This window comes from Nannospalax galili, unplaced genomic scaffold (genome assembly GCF_000622305.1).
Source record: "Nannospalax galili isolate Female #2095 unplaced genomic scaffold, S.galili_v1.0 scaffold726, whole genome shotgun sequence".
Lineage (NCBI taxonomy): Eukaryota > Metazoa > Chordata > Mammalia > Rodentia > Spalacidae > Nannospalax > Nannospalax galili.
Window position 1 is genome coordinate 3,228,359 of NW_008355253.1, and position 15,390 is coordinate 3,243,748.

General features: G+C 37.2%; 1 protein-coding gene across 2 annotated transcripts in view; it reads right to left on the bottom strand.

Annotated features, from left to right (window-relative positions):
* The window catches only part of Ctnna2 (catenin alpha 2), a 1,380,618-nt gene that overhangs the window by 1,223,695 nt on the left and 141,533 nt on the right, over positions 1-15,390 (bottom strand). The gene's annotated exons all lie outside the window — the stretch shown is intronic.

Genomic DNA, 15,390 nt, shown 5'->3' on the forward strand with positions numbered 1-15,390 from the left:
CAAAACACCTTATAATGAAATTGTAAATAAAGTTTTTTTAAGTTATAACACAACTTCGTAAGTTTTAGAATAATCTGCTAAAATATTTTGTGAGATAGGAAAAGCCCAGGCCAAAGCATGAAGTACTTCTCATAGGTCCTTCTAAGTAATGACTTAAAATCACAAATGAGGTTGGAGATCTGGCTCAACCATTAAGGGCACTGGCTGCTCCTGAAGAGGAATGGGGATTGATTCCCAGCAACTACCTGGAAGCTAACAACATCTGCAACTCCAGTTCCTGGGTATCTGACACCCTCTTCTAACCTTTTCAAGCATTGCAGAACATGGGTTCACTTACATACATACTGCCAATACATTTATACACATAAAATAAGAATAATAAAATATTTTTAATCATAAACATTCTAATTTAAAATAACTTAAGGAAGTGGGAAAATAGAAATTGTGTAATGAATTCATCTTTACCCATTATGTCATCCATGTGCTTTGTCACAGGATCAAATAAAAAAAATTCCCAGTTTAAAATTATATTTAAAGACATAAAATATCAAAAACTTTGAGGAAGATACATTAATAGTTTTATGATGGGCAAACTGTAAATAAGCTAACAACAGATTCCAACAAGCAATCATGGATTGAATAGGCGTAGACCAGGACTAACTTAGTTGAAAAATTTCTAAATCATTTGCAACAGGCAAGATAAACTGTCAAAATACACTATAGTGGAATTCTATTTTAACTCTGACAACAGAACACAAAATTCCATGTGTGGCAGGATATAAGAAGGAGGTAGAACATATGTTTATGAAGAAAGAATTTAACTTGTGTTGTTATTTCAGTTAGGATGCAACCAGGACTAAAATAGTGAGACAGCATTTTATGGGTTCCATCAGATTTGTCATACATAACAGAAAGTCCGCTATGTGGGAGGCTGCTAGGTATTTACAGCAGAGCATCATCCCACAAACACCCTTAAAGCAACCTGAGAACATGGAGAACCAGCTTATGGTTAGGGTCCTCCACAGTACTGTTCAAACAGCTCTGGAAGCTCCTTTACTCCTTGTTTCCATAACATTGTGGTTTATAAAAACGCAGACAGCCGCTGCTGAAATAATTAGGAACCATAAATTTTTACTCTTTGAAGAAAACTGGTTTTCTGACACAACACTTTCTTTGACAGCAAGAAGCATTACCTTTTCCAACAGATTTCTAACTTATCCCCATGTGGGTGATAATCTAGAAAGATGAAGCCCTGTCTGGAGAAAGCTGCTTCCTCAATGCTCTTCCTGTTCCCAGATCCAGTGCACATTCTGCTAGAACTAAAAATACAGGAACTTCAGAAGGGCCAGTTGCTGCCTTGAAACCCCATGCAGAATGGAGTCTTGACTTGACTTTCCAGATTGCTGGCATTTAAAAGGATGTTGCTGCTCTGGGATATTTGTTTTTCGCTATTTGCCAAGAATTACTGAAGCAGGAGAAAATGCCAGTGTTCCTCCTAAAACATATTCATATAATTCCATTCCCTATTTCCATTCAGGCTGAGCCAAAAGGAATGCAGACTTGGGTTCAAGAAGCCCAAAAATCTTCTCAAGCCTGACCAAGGGATAAAGAGCATCTACTATCTACTATCTTCTGTAGCTGGACAGTCTAATTCCTCAAGTAACTTTTTACAAAAGAACACAGCCACTTTGACTTACTCATCTCCATTTGCCTATGGTGAAAGACAAAGCATCATCTCAGTACTGGTGAGTGCCATCATCTGGGTTGAAAGTCAGGTGTTAGCACTGCCATCCATGGACCCAAAACCAGATGGTCTTCCTGCAGTCTCAGCAGCAAGTTCAGCCTGTGGTCTCTATAGTGCTTTCAACCTCTTTCTCAGTATGCATACATGCCTGAGAACTTCTATCCCAGTAACTTCCAGGCCTCTGATTCCAATCCACAAGAGACAAATATTCCCCATGTTCAAGCTCCACCTAGAGTACACAGACATGATTTATAGTTGGAATAACTCCATCCTCTCTAGATGCATTTTCTATTTTATTCTAGTTTCTGTTTATCAAGTTCCGTTTTAATGCTTTCACGGCCAACTAATAAAGATCTATATGCAAGGTCAGTTAGAAAAACACTGAATGTTTTCAGTGTGGAAGCACCATATTTAAACTATTAAGAATTATAGTTTTTGTGCTGATGAGATGGTTTAATTTGTAAAAATGCTTGCTACTAAACCTGACCACCCAAGTTCAATCCCAGGAACCAATAAGATGGATGTGGAGAATTGACTCCTACAAGTTGTTCTCCAACATCCACATGCACGTCATGCACATGTGCATGTACACACAATAAATAAATGTAAATGCAATTTTTAATATCACAAAACAATAATTTTTCAGACTTTAGTTATTGAAACTATCCTATCATTTTCCTTTATACATTAATCACACAAAATTTCTTTGGGCTCTGTTTTATGACAGCAAAGTCCTTCAGGAGTCTCTTCGTTCCTTTTATAACTGATTTGAGAAAGTCTATCAACCAATATTAGTATCAGTGTGAAGTACTTAAAGATCTTTCCAACCTTTGGTACTCTATTTAAAAGAATCATGGATTAACTCCCCAAATACATCAAACTGCACCTTCTTGCTCTCCCTTCCTTCTAGACTTGGTTTGTACTTATTTAAGGGTCTGACACATCCAGAATACCATCGATGAAGTACAAGTGCAGAAACTGTTTCACTGCAACTGTTTGCATTCATAGCTCCTAAGATAAACCAAAGACTGGAGGGATAACTGACTCTACCCCCCAAATGGGACAGATACATACACACACCCACACAGTATTTCTTTCACTGCTCCACAACTCTCACCCAAACTCATGCAAATTTTGTGCTATTTTTACCACCCCTTTAAGAACATAAACTATCAGCACAAAATCAGTATCTCCAGAAATTATTCAGCTAGGCTTAGGTGCAGAAGCCAAGACACAATACATCATCAATCTATAACAAATGAGAAAATTAATTCATACCAGAGCTGGTGAATTAGCATTTACATGCAAGTCTAGAGCCAGCAGCATCACTTGATTAAAATCCTCCCTCAGATTGCCTTTCCTGAAATACCTTCCATGTTGTACAAGATCCTTGAGTTGCCTCTCTTTTCACATTTTCTAAACCCTTTTCCAAGATCCTTACATCATTTTCCCTCACCTGGTAAACATTCTTCAATTTTAATTACATGCTTATTGTAGGCAAATCACAATTGAAGTAATTTTAGAAGGTGAGATATTTGCTAACTGTAGAAGAAAAACAAGTAATGAAATCCAAATATCTTTCCTTGATTATTATTCAAATTTAAACTGTTTTCATAGCTCTGTTTAATGAATATAGATATTTTCATATCCAGCTAAACCCCAGTCTCTTGTTCCTGCCTATCCCTCCCCCAGAAATCAGGGAGTAATCTTTTCTTTTATAAAAAATAGAGTTGCATACAGCTTCTCTCACATTTCCTAAGAAAAATATTTAAACATGTCTTGAGAATTCCCCTGAAAATTGGTACAAGTAAAATTACTGAAAACAAGGAAGGAAAGAGAAGGGAGGAAGTAAAAGAAAAGACTTTTATTTGGATAAGAACTCTTCCAAAAATGGTTTAAATATAATTATGAAACTGCACTTAGAATGAGCCTGAGACAGACTAATTCAATAGCTACCAAAGCCCTAATAATTTTTATTGTATCATCTGGAATGAACTAAAACAGGAGGAAATTAATCATCGACTGGCTATTTCTTGTATTTTTTTAACCTATTCCATTTTTCCTTTCTTTCCATTAGTAAATAAAAACAATGTGGCCAGAGTTCTTGAAGAAAAGTTTTGTTGACCTCAAAATCATCATTTTCCTGCCTTAGCCTCTGGAATGCACCATCTTAACTGACCTAAAATTCAATTTTCATATAAAAATGATAGATATAGGCTGTCTAGATGCATTGGAATTTGTATATGAATGATAGTGAAAATTAATACTTAATATTAAAGATTTATAGCCTAAGAATGTAAATAATATTTCTATTCAAAAGTATATCAAAAACAGAAATACAAGTCTGCAATTCCTGTGAGACATTTTGTGTCAAACTTATGCAAATTTCAGATTTGTATTATTTCGGAATGAAAGTTTCATTGAAAGTTCTTGGAAAGGAAAAAATGGATGGAGTGGGCTGGATACAATCTTATAAAATTCAATAAGCACAAAGAGTATTGATTAATATTGCTTGCCATTCAGTTTCCTAGAGTTTCAATTGAAGGTCTCTGTTGGCTTACTTGTTTTCATAGATATGCATGTTTTGTATATATGGAAAATCCTGGCCAGTCTCCTAGGAAAGCCAATAGGCACCCATGCCTTGCCACCATCAGAAAATGTCAAGAACACATACAAGACTCAAAATGTTAATTCTCTGTCCAGGTATTAGTGAGCAAAGTATTATTAGCTCCAAAATAATCAAAGGTTTATCATTGTAGCAAAAAAAAATACAGACTATGATTCATGACCTGTTACAACCACCTCTGGAAAGGCTTATTTCTTTCATACAATAAATATCTACTGAGATGATTTTGCAAGAATAGTGGCTTCTAGTCAATCACTGATGAGTTACAGAATCATGGTCAGAAAAAGAAGAGATGCTAGCCTCTGAAAGGATAATGCTTCTTCAATAGTTAATTGCCTTCTCTTTTTCAAGACACTGTGTTTTAGTCTTCTATGTCAGTGAGTGTGGGAATGGAACGTTCAACACAGAGCCAATCCCAGAAAATTTCTATTATGGTCTCCACCCACTTCACCCTGCCTCTGCATTTGGGAGTTTGGGAAGGAAGGAATCCAAGGTCTCAGAAGATGGCACAGCCTTGAGATAAAAGTGTCTGGATTTCTGAGTCACCCTGAACATAGAAAAGGCAGAAAACAACTTTGTTCTGAAATAACTGGAAAAAAGGGTACACTCATTGAGCATCTAGCTTTCCACAACTAGTATACTCACTGTGACATAGTGTCTTATTAACCGCCAGCACTAGGTATTTTTTTTCCCCCAATAAGGTATTATATAATAATGCTTTTTATCAAACATCAGGATTTTCAGCAAAAATAAAAAATATAATAGAATGAATTATTTCACCTTCTTTTAATAGATAATACTTATTTTCAGAGGTCAAGTTCCTTCTTATCTGCTCAATGTTTTTAGAAATTGATGCAGCTGGGAAGGACTGAAAGTTTTGAATATCTTAAAGATAGAAGATATAGTAACAGGGACTTATAGAAAAAAAGGAAATCTAAGAAAATGACAGAAATTCTGACTATTGGATCAGTAATCACTTTTTAAGGACTGAAAAGCAGAGGAGCAAATTCTTAATGAACACTGGGTGTGATTAGACAGAACTGAAAAAAATCTGTTGCTTTTAAAAGTTCTTGGTACTGGGCTGGAGGGATGGCTCAGCGGTTAAGAACACTCGTTGTTCTTGCAGAAGACCCAGGATTGAATTCCAGCACTCACATGGCAGCTAACAACTGTCCTTAACTCCAGTTCCAGGGGCTCTGACAGCCTCTTCTGTCCTCCTCAGGCATTGCAAAACATGGGTGCACTTACCTACATGCAGGCAATACACTCATACACATAAAAAATAATAATAATAATAAATTCTTGGTAGTATTTGTTTTGTTTGCTTGGCTGTTTAGAGAATATACTTTGGACTTCCTCGGCTTTAGCCTAATGTTCTCTTCAGTACCGGGATCCATTCTGAAATAACACATTGTAGATAGAGTTCACATCTCTTCAGGCTGGTCTAGGATGTGAGCATCTTACAGTTCCCTTGACAAGTACTGCCCAAGGTTGTAGTATGTCCCTAGTATGAGATTTGTCTGATGTCTTCTCATGATTAAACTAGGGGTGTTGGGAATGGAGAGATGGAGAGATGGCTAAGAGTGCTTGCTGCTCTCCCAGAGAACCAGACCTCGATTCTAATCATCCATGTCATGGAGCTCACACCTGACTGTAACTCCAGCTCTGACACCCTCTTCTGGCCTCTGTGGGTACCTGCACTTACATGTGCCCCCACACACACATAAAATCGAAAAAAAAACATTCTTTTTATTGATTTTTTTTGTGTATTTCACACAGAACATCTCAAACAATCTTATTCATCTTTATATCCACATCCCAAATGGCACCCTCCCATAGTCCACCGCCCACCAACTGGAGCCCATATACTCTGTCATCCCTGTTACTGTCCACTGTGTTGTCAGTGCCCCTAGCCATTCCCCAGTAACTAATCCATCCATTGAGTCTAGTCAGCCTATCTAATGTTCCTTGTTTTAGGAAGATCAGCTATTCCTCATCTAGCAGCAAGATGTTGACAATATTGCTTTAGATAATATTGGGGTCTGATGTTCACTTTCCCAGTTCTATGCTGGGTTACTGTCTAAGAGTCTCTTGAGCCACTCTGGCCAACAACTCAAAGGAAGGTATCGCCTGTCTGGCATTGTTTCTTGTTATGTAGGCTTTAGTTATACACATAGACTCTTAAAGAAATATATGGATCACTTTAATCTTTGGTTATACTTTCCTTTTGAGTGTTTAAAACCATACAGTTGGCCCAGATTAACTAATTTATTTTTACTCTTAAGGTCATTTGAGGATCTGTTCCTCAGGGGTCACATGGGCTTGGAAGGAGCTCCTGGCTCCTTTCTTTTACCAGTTCCATCTACGTGATGATAAGCCAAAGGTCCTGCTCGACAGTGGCTGGCTTCATTTGGAAGCATGAAGCAACTGTTTCCTATGAGTTGACCCTCCTCTTTGTAGACTGGACATTGGTTCAAGTCCATCTGGTGGGGTCTCCATGGCCTCCCTGAACAGGAGGACAGGTGACTCACCACAGTTACAGGACATTTTGAGAGATGCTCCATAGTTTCCTGGAATTTAGTTGACCTTGGAGGGCAAGGAGCAAAAACTCTCCTTTAAGTTCCCCCTGACCAGATTAGTATATGCCTCAAAGTATGGCTGTTAAACATCCAAGAAGGTTAGTTCTACCAGACTGGTACATTTAATTACCATGCGTTATATAGATAAAGCTTGGGCAAAGACCAAATGTTCTCAGATAAACCTTGACTAGACATATATTTTGTTCCTTGAACTAGTGGTATGTACAATTTGCCAATAGGTGTTGGACTAAAAAATTGAGGTGTGCATGTTTCTGAGAAGAAAACATGACATAAAATGCCACTGTATCATATGAGCTGTCACCTATGATATTCAATATAAGCATCTGGTGGGCTGTAGTGGTATTGTGCAGTTATCTCCACCAAATGTGTACTGACCTTCCTTGCCAGCCTCTTTAAAGGTACTCACTTTTCTCAGCGTAGGGACTAATTCCCCCATGTGGGTAATTCACTGTCCATATCTGCCTATTTATTCAATCATGTTCTTTTATCTGTTTGGTTTTCTGGATGCCTATTATACGTTTCTGGCTATGATTCTATAACACTTTACATTATTGCTCAAATTGAACCAGCTTTATCCACAGGGAGCTCCTTCACCTGATGTGTTCCAACTGTGTCCTGTAATATGAGTTCCTGTGATTGTGTTTTCATTTGCTTTTCTCCTTCCTAGCACTACTGGACTCAAAGAGCATACACTTGCCTCTACCTTGAGACAGGCATGTCTCTATGACACCTTGGCTCCTTTTATAGAAGAGCAATAGAAATCAAATCCCAAGTGTGAGATGTGCTTCTTGTTTCTAGAGCCTTTCAGATAATAGGTAGCAGAGAAATATGCCTATACAATAATGTGTGTCTACACACATATCTACATATATTTCTATATTCAGCCACCTGTAACTACATTAAGCTAATCATGATTTCATTTGACTTTAATCTATCTGTAGTATTTCCAAAGACAGATCATTCCAATACTGAGAAAATCATGAATTTAACATCGAATGTCCCTCCCATGATTTGCAGGTGATCTATTCTGCTAGGCACTGCAAGATGAACTGTGTTTCTATGGCCTCTTGTGTCTTTTGTGGCCACAGCCTTAAATGTAGGTCAGGGTCAGGAACAAAGCCATATCCATCAACTCGGTTCAACCTAGGCCATTCTGCCTATTCCTGAGAAACTTTTGACTGGCTTTCTTTTCAGTCTTCCCTCCTGCCCTTCTCTCTTGCATCTCCTTTTTGTTAGCATTCTGACATTCTCTTTAAAAAACATGGTTGGAAAAAAGAGCATAGCAGTTTTATGAAAACAGAATGAGCCCACTTATCTGAGACACATTCCACTTTCCATAAGGACATGGCACAGAGGTCACTTGATTCCACCATGTATATAACACATAAAGCAATCACAGAGGTCACTACAGGGATGGATACCAAGCTTATAAGCTTAATACAAGGAAGCTATAGGAAAGGGGCTTCCAGATGTGCTCCTGTAAACAGGTTACTTGTCATGCTTGGCAGGCCTGCTTCCTGCTCCACAAGATCATGTGCATGTTCTACTTGAGCTTTTAAAATCTGTTCTTGGACAATGTGCAGGAACAGATCCTCACCCAGTGCCCTCACCCTGCTTCTTGTAAATTGTTTCTTACAATGGTGTATGTCCATGGCTGGCAGACACCCAAAGTGAAGACGTGAACCTTCAGATGACTTTGAGTTGATTTTTCTTCCCACTGGAATCTTCCTTGAGTGTCAAAAACCCAGAAAGAAGTGCCTTGGCTCAGAGATCTTTGAAATTTCACACTCTTTCATTCAATGGGCATATCTGACTGTCCCAGGACCCTGTTTCATGGATGCTAAACACAGTAATGAGTAAAGTTTTGGTCCTTATCTGTAAGTGGAGATATTCTGTAGGGGGTGATAAACATGAATGTGGGCTGTGAGAAGTTTTATATGTAAGGTGGTACCTTCACTCTCTTGAAAACATAAATCACCTACTAACAAAGTCAGCAAGCCAAAAGTGTTCCAGAGAACAAAAGCCTTTTAAAGGGGCAGCAGCTACAGAGCACTGAGAGAACGTGGGAAGGGGACCCAGAGAATAGCATTGACAGGAGAGAAGTTACAGATCTTGCTGGGACTAGAACAATTTACTAAAGAAAAGTAAGGCACATAGTAGCAGGAATTTATTTTCTGAAACTCATAACTACAAGCATCTTGCTGCTGTAGCTATAGTATCAAAGGCCATAAGAAAATCAGCTCAGAGTCTACTACACTGAAAGTGTTTTTCTCTTAATGAGTAACAAAAATTTACATAATGTAGAATCTCATTCACATTATGGAATATGGATGTTCTCATTTAAACACTGACAAAAGCTTTAAAATCTGAACATCAAGTGAGTCATTAAAACAAAGAAAATCTTCTGTTCTTTTCTTTGTAAGTAGGTCTCATAATGTGAAATGGGGAAAATGTTCATGTCTGGCTTTCATATCATTGCATAAATTCCCTGGCTCTCATGTGAGATACAAGCAGTTGAAAGTGGGTGGGGTTATGTGATGGAGAGGGAGAGACTGAACGGAGCAGCAAGGACTGCAGGGTATTTTGTATGACACATTTATTGAAATATGATGCTATGTTCAAGTACTTTCTTAATAACAATCATTCACTAGGCTACTGTATAAAGAGCTTCAAATAAGGTGTTTTAAAATCTTGAGATTCAAATACTGTGTCAAAACAACTTGGGGTATAAAGTGAAAATCACCATTTGGAAATCTGGAAAGGAATCAAATTAGAAATTCACCATAAATAATGTCAGTGGGGCCCAGTAAAGGAAAAGTTAAGCAATCTGTTTGTCAAAAATGTCTAGAACAGTGAGATGCACATCCCTTTTACAGTGATGTCATGTGATCATGAACAGCTGGAACTGACACTCACGACTTTTAACTGTGTACAATTCAGACACTGTGGAGCCCTCTTTTTCATTTCTCACCCATCAGCACAATACCACAAAATTGTTTTCCTCAAAACAGAGAGTGTATAGCAGCCACCATTCTACCTGGTACCATTGTACACATTCATAGGCACATCACTGCTCTCCAACTATAAATCGGCCCCTGAAAACCTGCCCTACCACCAAGGCACCTAGAAACTTCCAGAGTGTCGCACTCAAAGAAGGGACCTTTTATATATTCCTGCTCCCCTTTATCCTAATCAATTAATTTTCAGATTAGCATTTACAGATTACAGAAATAAAATTAAAATGTTGATAGATGTTTATAGAACTTGTGGAAGAAAAACAAGAATTGGAAGCAAGTGAGTCACTCAAATTAGAGAACTCTCAAGAATGTACAATTCTTCGAGATTTCAGGCACTTATAAACTATATCATCAGTTAACACAACTTTTCACTAACAAAGGAATTAAAATCTAATCCTTCAAAATAATCCCAGAGCTAACTCAAATATCAAACTCAGAACTAACTTTGAACATCAAAGAAAATAGAGACGACCCTCTAACCGCCAGAGAAACTGAAGTGATTGAAATGGAAGGAAATAGGGTGAATCCAGGAAATACGACAAAATTAGAATTTTAAAAAAGTAAAGGAACCCCAGAAAAATCTAATATTGTATGAAATTCAAACAAAATAGAAGATTTTGAAGTAGAATTTTCAAAAAATATATAGCAGATCTTGTTAATTTCTGCTTAATGCATATAGTCCTATTCACTATTTCCCATTTGCATGATTATGTGGCCTTTGCTCAATGCTTAAAAATCACCTTAAGACATTTCTATTTGTCTATTGGTCTTGATAAGAGTGTGTGTTGTAGGACTCAATTCTGAGCAAGTAGATATTAATGGGATTTTTTTTGCTGGAGCTTATATAAAGAAATTTCCATTTTGAGAAGCAAATTCCCTTTTTTTGACATAACACTCCTCACTTAATAATTTAAATACATATTAAACATGAAAGAATGTGAGATAAATGATCCATGAGTAGAAAACCCAGCACTGCTACAGAATGAAGAGAGGGAATAGGGGAGACAAATCCCCTTATAGTCGTATGCAGACTTTTACCTCCAAGACATCCCAAGCAATCATAGAGCCCTAGAACTGGATCATAATGGTGCATAGTTCCTATTACTTGTACAGACATTCAAAATTTATATATGTTTTAAACCTTTGGAAATTTGAAGGTAGGAATTATTTTCATAAAGCAAAAATAATCATGATGCGGCAAAATGGTGAATACAAGTCAAATACAGCTGCATGTTAAACAGAACCAAATATAAATCTCAAATTCAAAAAAGTGTCATGATTAATATAACAAACTACTTAAACAATAAATGGAAAAATTGATGAACTGAAAGGATGCATGGCAAGAATGACCTAAGAAATAGTATTAAAAGATTAGTTGAGATAAACTAAGAAAGACAAGTTAGAAGAAAGTAAACGGCTCTTACAGAATAGCCAACAGATACCCTCAAACTAAAGAAAGATTATGAAAAATCACCAGTGATGTATTTCCTCCTGAAAGCGTAAAGTTTCACTCCAATGATAAAAGACATGAGAATTGGAAACATTTTCACTCTAAAGCAGAGGATGCTGGAAAAAGAAACTAACAAAGACGAAGGAAAACATTCAGTGTTACTGGGGAGAAGGAAGAAGAGGAAATAACAGCTATCCCAAAGAAAAACGAGCTGTAGTTACCAATTACAGAGCAGCAGTAGCCATTCACTGAAAATTCCATCATTAGAATACACTTCATTCAAGAGCAAGGCTGAACATGAAGCCCTTTCAGGGGGAAAAACTGAAAAACACACTCAGTAAGAAGGAAACGAAAGTAATGGGAAGGAATGAGATGCAGAAGCAATGGAATTAAGACATTTAGAAGGAAGGTCATGAGTTGCTGCTTGGATGGTGGGAAGAGGGATGCAATGTCTCTGCATCCATTTTCTAGATCCTTCATATTGATTGTCTTCACTTACAGTTCTAGCTTCGACTTTTAACCACAGTACTTCTCACTGTGAGATGTCCACAAACTGAAAGTGGATAAAGACTCCTCCTTTCAATTTCATGTCTATAACCAGCTACTCTTAACATTCTTCTCAAACATTCCCCATGCCAGAGGAAATACTGAAGCATCATCATCATTCTATTTTGCTTCTAGAGAAACTATGATAAAACTTTGCATTGAAGAGGTGATTTGAGAATACGCCTAAAAATGGAAGTAGATGCATAGGATATGGCTAAGCAGATGAAGTGTTTGCCACATACATGTGAAGACCTGAGTTCTGATCCCCAGAAGCCCCATAAAACTTGATTCAGTAGCATGCATCTTTAATCTCACCACTCCTACCATGAGATGGGAGGCAGAGGCAGGAGAATCTCTGAAAGATCATGGGCCAACTATCCTGGAACACATAGTGGCAAACAGTAAGAGACACTGTCTCAAACAAGATGAGCAGCAAGAACCAATACTGAAGTTTGTTCTCTGACCTCCATATTTCCATGTGGTACATGCATGACTGCACAAACACACAGAGAGACACAGACACAGATGTACACACACACACACACATACACACACACACACACACACACACACACACACACACACACTGAAAGCAGAAAGAAATATGAAGAATAATCTTCAGCTGATCTGAATTTTGAGACACTGATATTTATCAAATCTTTAAAGCTTGAATTTGACATGATTTTCCTAAAAAAATTTGACATTTCTACCTATTTTCATTTTCATAACTCTTAGTAATTTTCTTAAGAATGCCCAATTTGAATTAACGTTCAGCTACCAAAAACCCAGTTCATAATTATTTACTGCCAAGGAAAAATAAACTTGAAAATAAACTATTTTTCTTTTATATCAACTTATGAAATTTTCAGGTGAATGGATGGAAGTAGAAACAATCACCCTAAGTGAGGTAAGCCAGACTGGAAAGACAAACATCACATGTTCTCTCTGTTAAGTGGAAGTTAGCACTGAATCTGTACATATGTGTGTTTCAACACAGATTTCAAGATGGGGCCATGGGAGGGGCTTCATGGGGAAAGAGATAGACTGTAATGATATAAAGGGTGAAAGGGAATATGAAGGGTTAAATGGATGGGAAATGGGAAGGCAGGGAAGAGGAGAGAGTAGGAGAGATAAGTAACACTAAAGGCCCTTTGACAAAGGTATATAGACACCTACTACTATAGAATCTTCTTAAAATGTATAAACAATACGAGAAGTTTAAATGGAGTCGCAGGGGAAAATGCCTTTACCAAAGACCGCAGACTAGCAAACAAAAAGTCCAGTGCCAGGAATGGACTCTTGACGTCATTAACCAGGGATTCCAATAGATCCTCAAACAATATTGGCTATTGGCATTGCTCTTGGTTATCTGCCACAACTTGATGGTAAGACCCTATTGCTGAAGACAGTGTATATATATATGAGTCATAAATCAAATCTAGAGAAATCAAGCTGGAACTGGCCTCAGAGTTTCTTCTCTACTCCCTAGTATTCATAGCTTTGGAAGGTGCTATGCATGGTACCCAAATAGGAAAGGGATCATCAACCTTATCCACCTGTGAACCTCGCAATTTACAATGACAACTGGTACAATAGCAGAATGAACATTATGGAGTAATCAACAACGTTTTTATTGAATTTAGGGCCTGCTTCACAAGATAAAGGGCATACCTGGCACTATGTTCAGGGCCAAGAACCTGTGGATAGACAGGTGACAGGCATAGGTAAGACTCCATTACAATTTTCCTGTTTAATGGACTTAGAATTAAATCAACTCCTAATGACATACTGTTATACTCATGGATTAGTGCGTCTGTTAACTCTCACCAGAGAAGCTTATTCTTATAGTAGGTGCCAATTAACATAGAAACTCACAACTGATCAACTTGCAGAGAATAAGAGACTGTAGAAAGCTCAGCCCTAAAGGGGACAACTATATCATACATTCTCCTTCCAAAGCTTAGGAATCATTGAAGAAGAGAGGATAGAAACACTGCAAATACCAAACAAAGGTGGTGGGTGGATACAAGGAAACCATGTTGTCTGAACACAACAGGGCAGTTGCATACATGAACCCACAGTGCTTATGACAACAGGCAGAAGACCTTCACAAGCCCAAGTCAGACAAATCACAGCACAGAGTAAGGAGATAGACAAAGAAGTCCCAGTCTTAGCAGAGGAACTATGAGTAATTAATAGCTGCATAGAGAGAGAAAGTTAGTTTTCTTTAAGGGTGTGATGCTGGGTAGACTGACCAGGCTCCAAGGGGTAGACTCATACCCAAGAGTATTTGAGGTACACAAATTAGACTCAGTCTCCATTAAAAATAATAACATAAGACATGAAGTCTGGTAGGGTAGTAAGGTAGGGGTAGAAATAGGGGAGGGTATCCAAATAAGATCAAAATATACTGTATGAAATTCTCAAAGAATCAATAAAATATTTTAAAGACTTTAATAATATATCAAAACAATGAATACTTACAATATGATGCAAAGTGCTTTTTATTAATAATTAGGTCAATTAATAAACACAGGAAAGAACCTCTGAGTCATAGTTATCTTCCTATTTTCCAATACCATGATCTCCATGAACTGTATGCAAAAATTATATAACATATAAAAGGGTAGAGAAGACATGGTCTTTAATGTTGCTTATTTATTAATGTTTTACATCCACTTCAGTACCACAATTACACTATTGTATATTTTATTTATAACCTTGGTTCATTTTATCTCTGCTTACATCTTTTGATGTAATATTTCCAAGAGTATATTGCCTGTTTAAAATGAATTTTGTATTTCTCTATGTTGTTCATAATATTTGCATAAAGTTCATTGAAGTGGAATTCTGTATTCCATACTTCCTAAGAATATGAATAGGCTAAAAGTGATATTTGGCACATATCTAGCTACAATTCATCCCTTTTACATTAAGATATAATATTTTATAAAGATAAATGTATTTGTATAATAAACATCTCAGTGTGATAAATAGTAAAACCATGTGAAAGTCAAATTGCTGATGAACAGCAAAAAAGCCTAGCTTTCAGAGTCCTGGTTATGGGGTCACACTGTCCACTCTTGCTTGAATTAGGTCTCTGCAAAATTCAGCATGCTGACTTAGAGAAGTTAATTGACCTGACTATATCTCATTGCCAAACTACAAGTCAAGCATGAAAATTGAACTGATATTTTGAATTTGTTGTGAAGATCAAATTAGGTTATCTGTGTATACTGCTTTCAAAATGTGGTAATACTGGGGAGATAGCTCTGATAGTAAAGTGCTTGTCTTGCAAGTATGAAGACCTGAGTTTGATTCCCAGGACCCATGTAAAAGAAAAAGTAGGCAGGCATGGTGGCATACACATTTATAAGTTGTTTGCTCTTTTCCAATTTCAAATATAT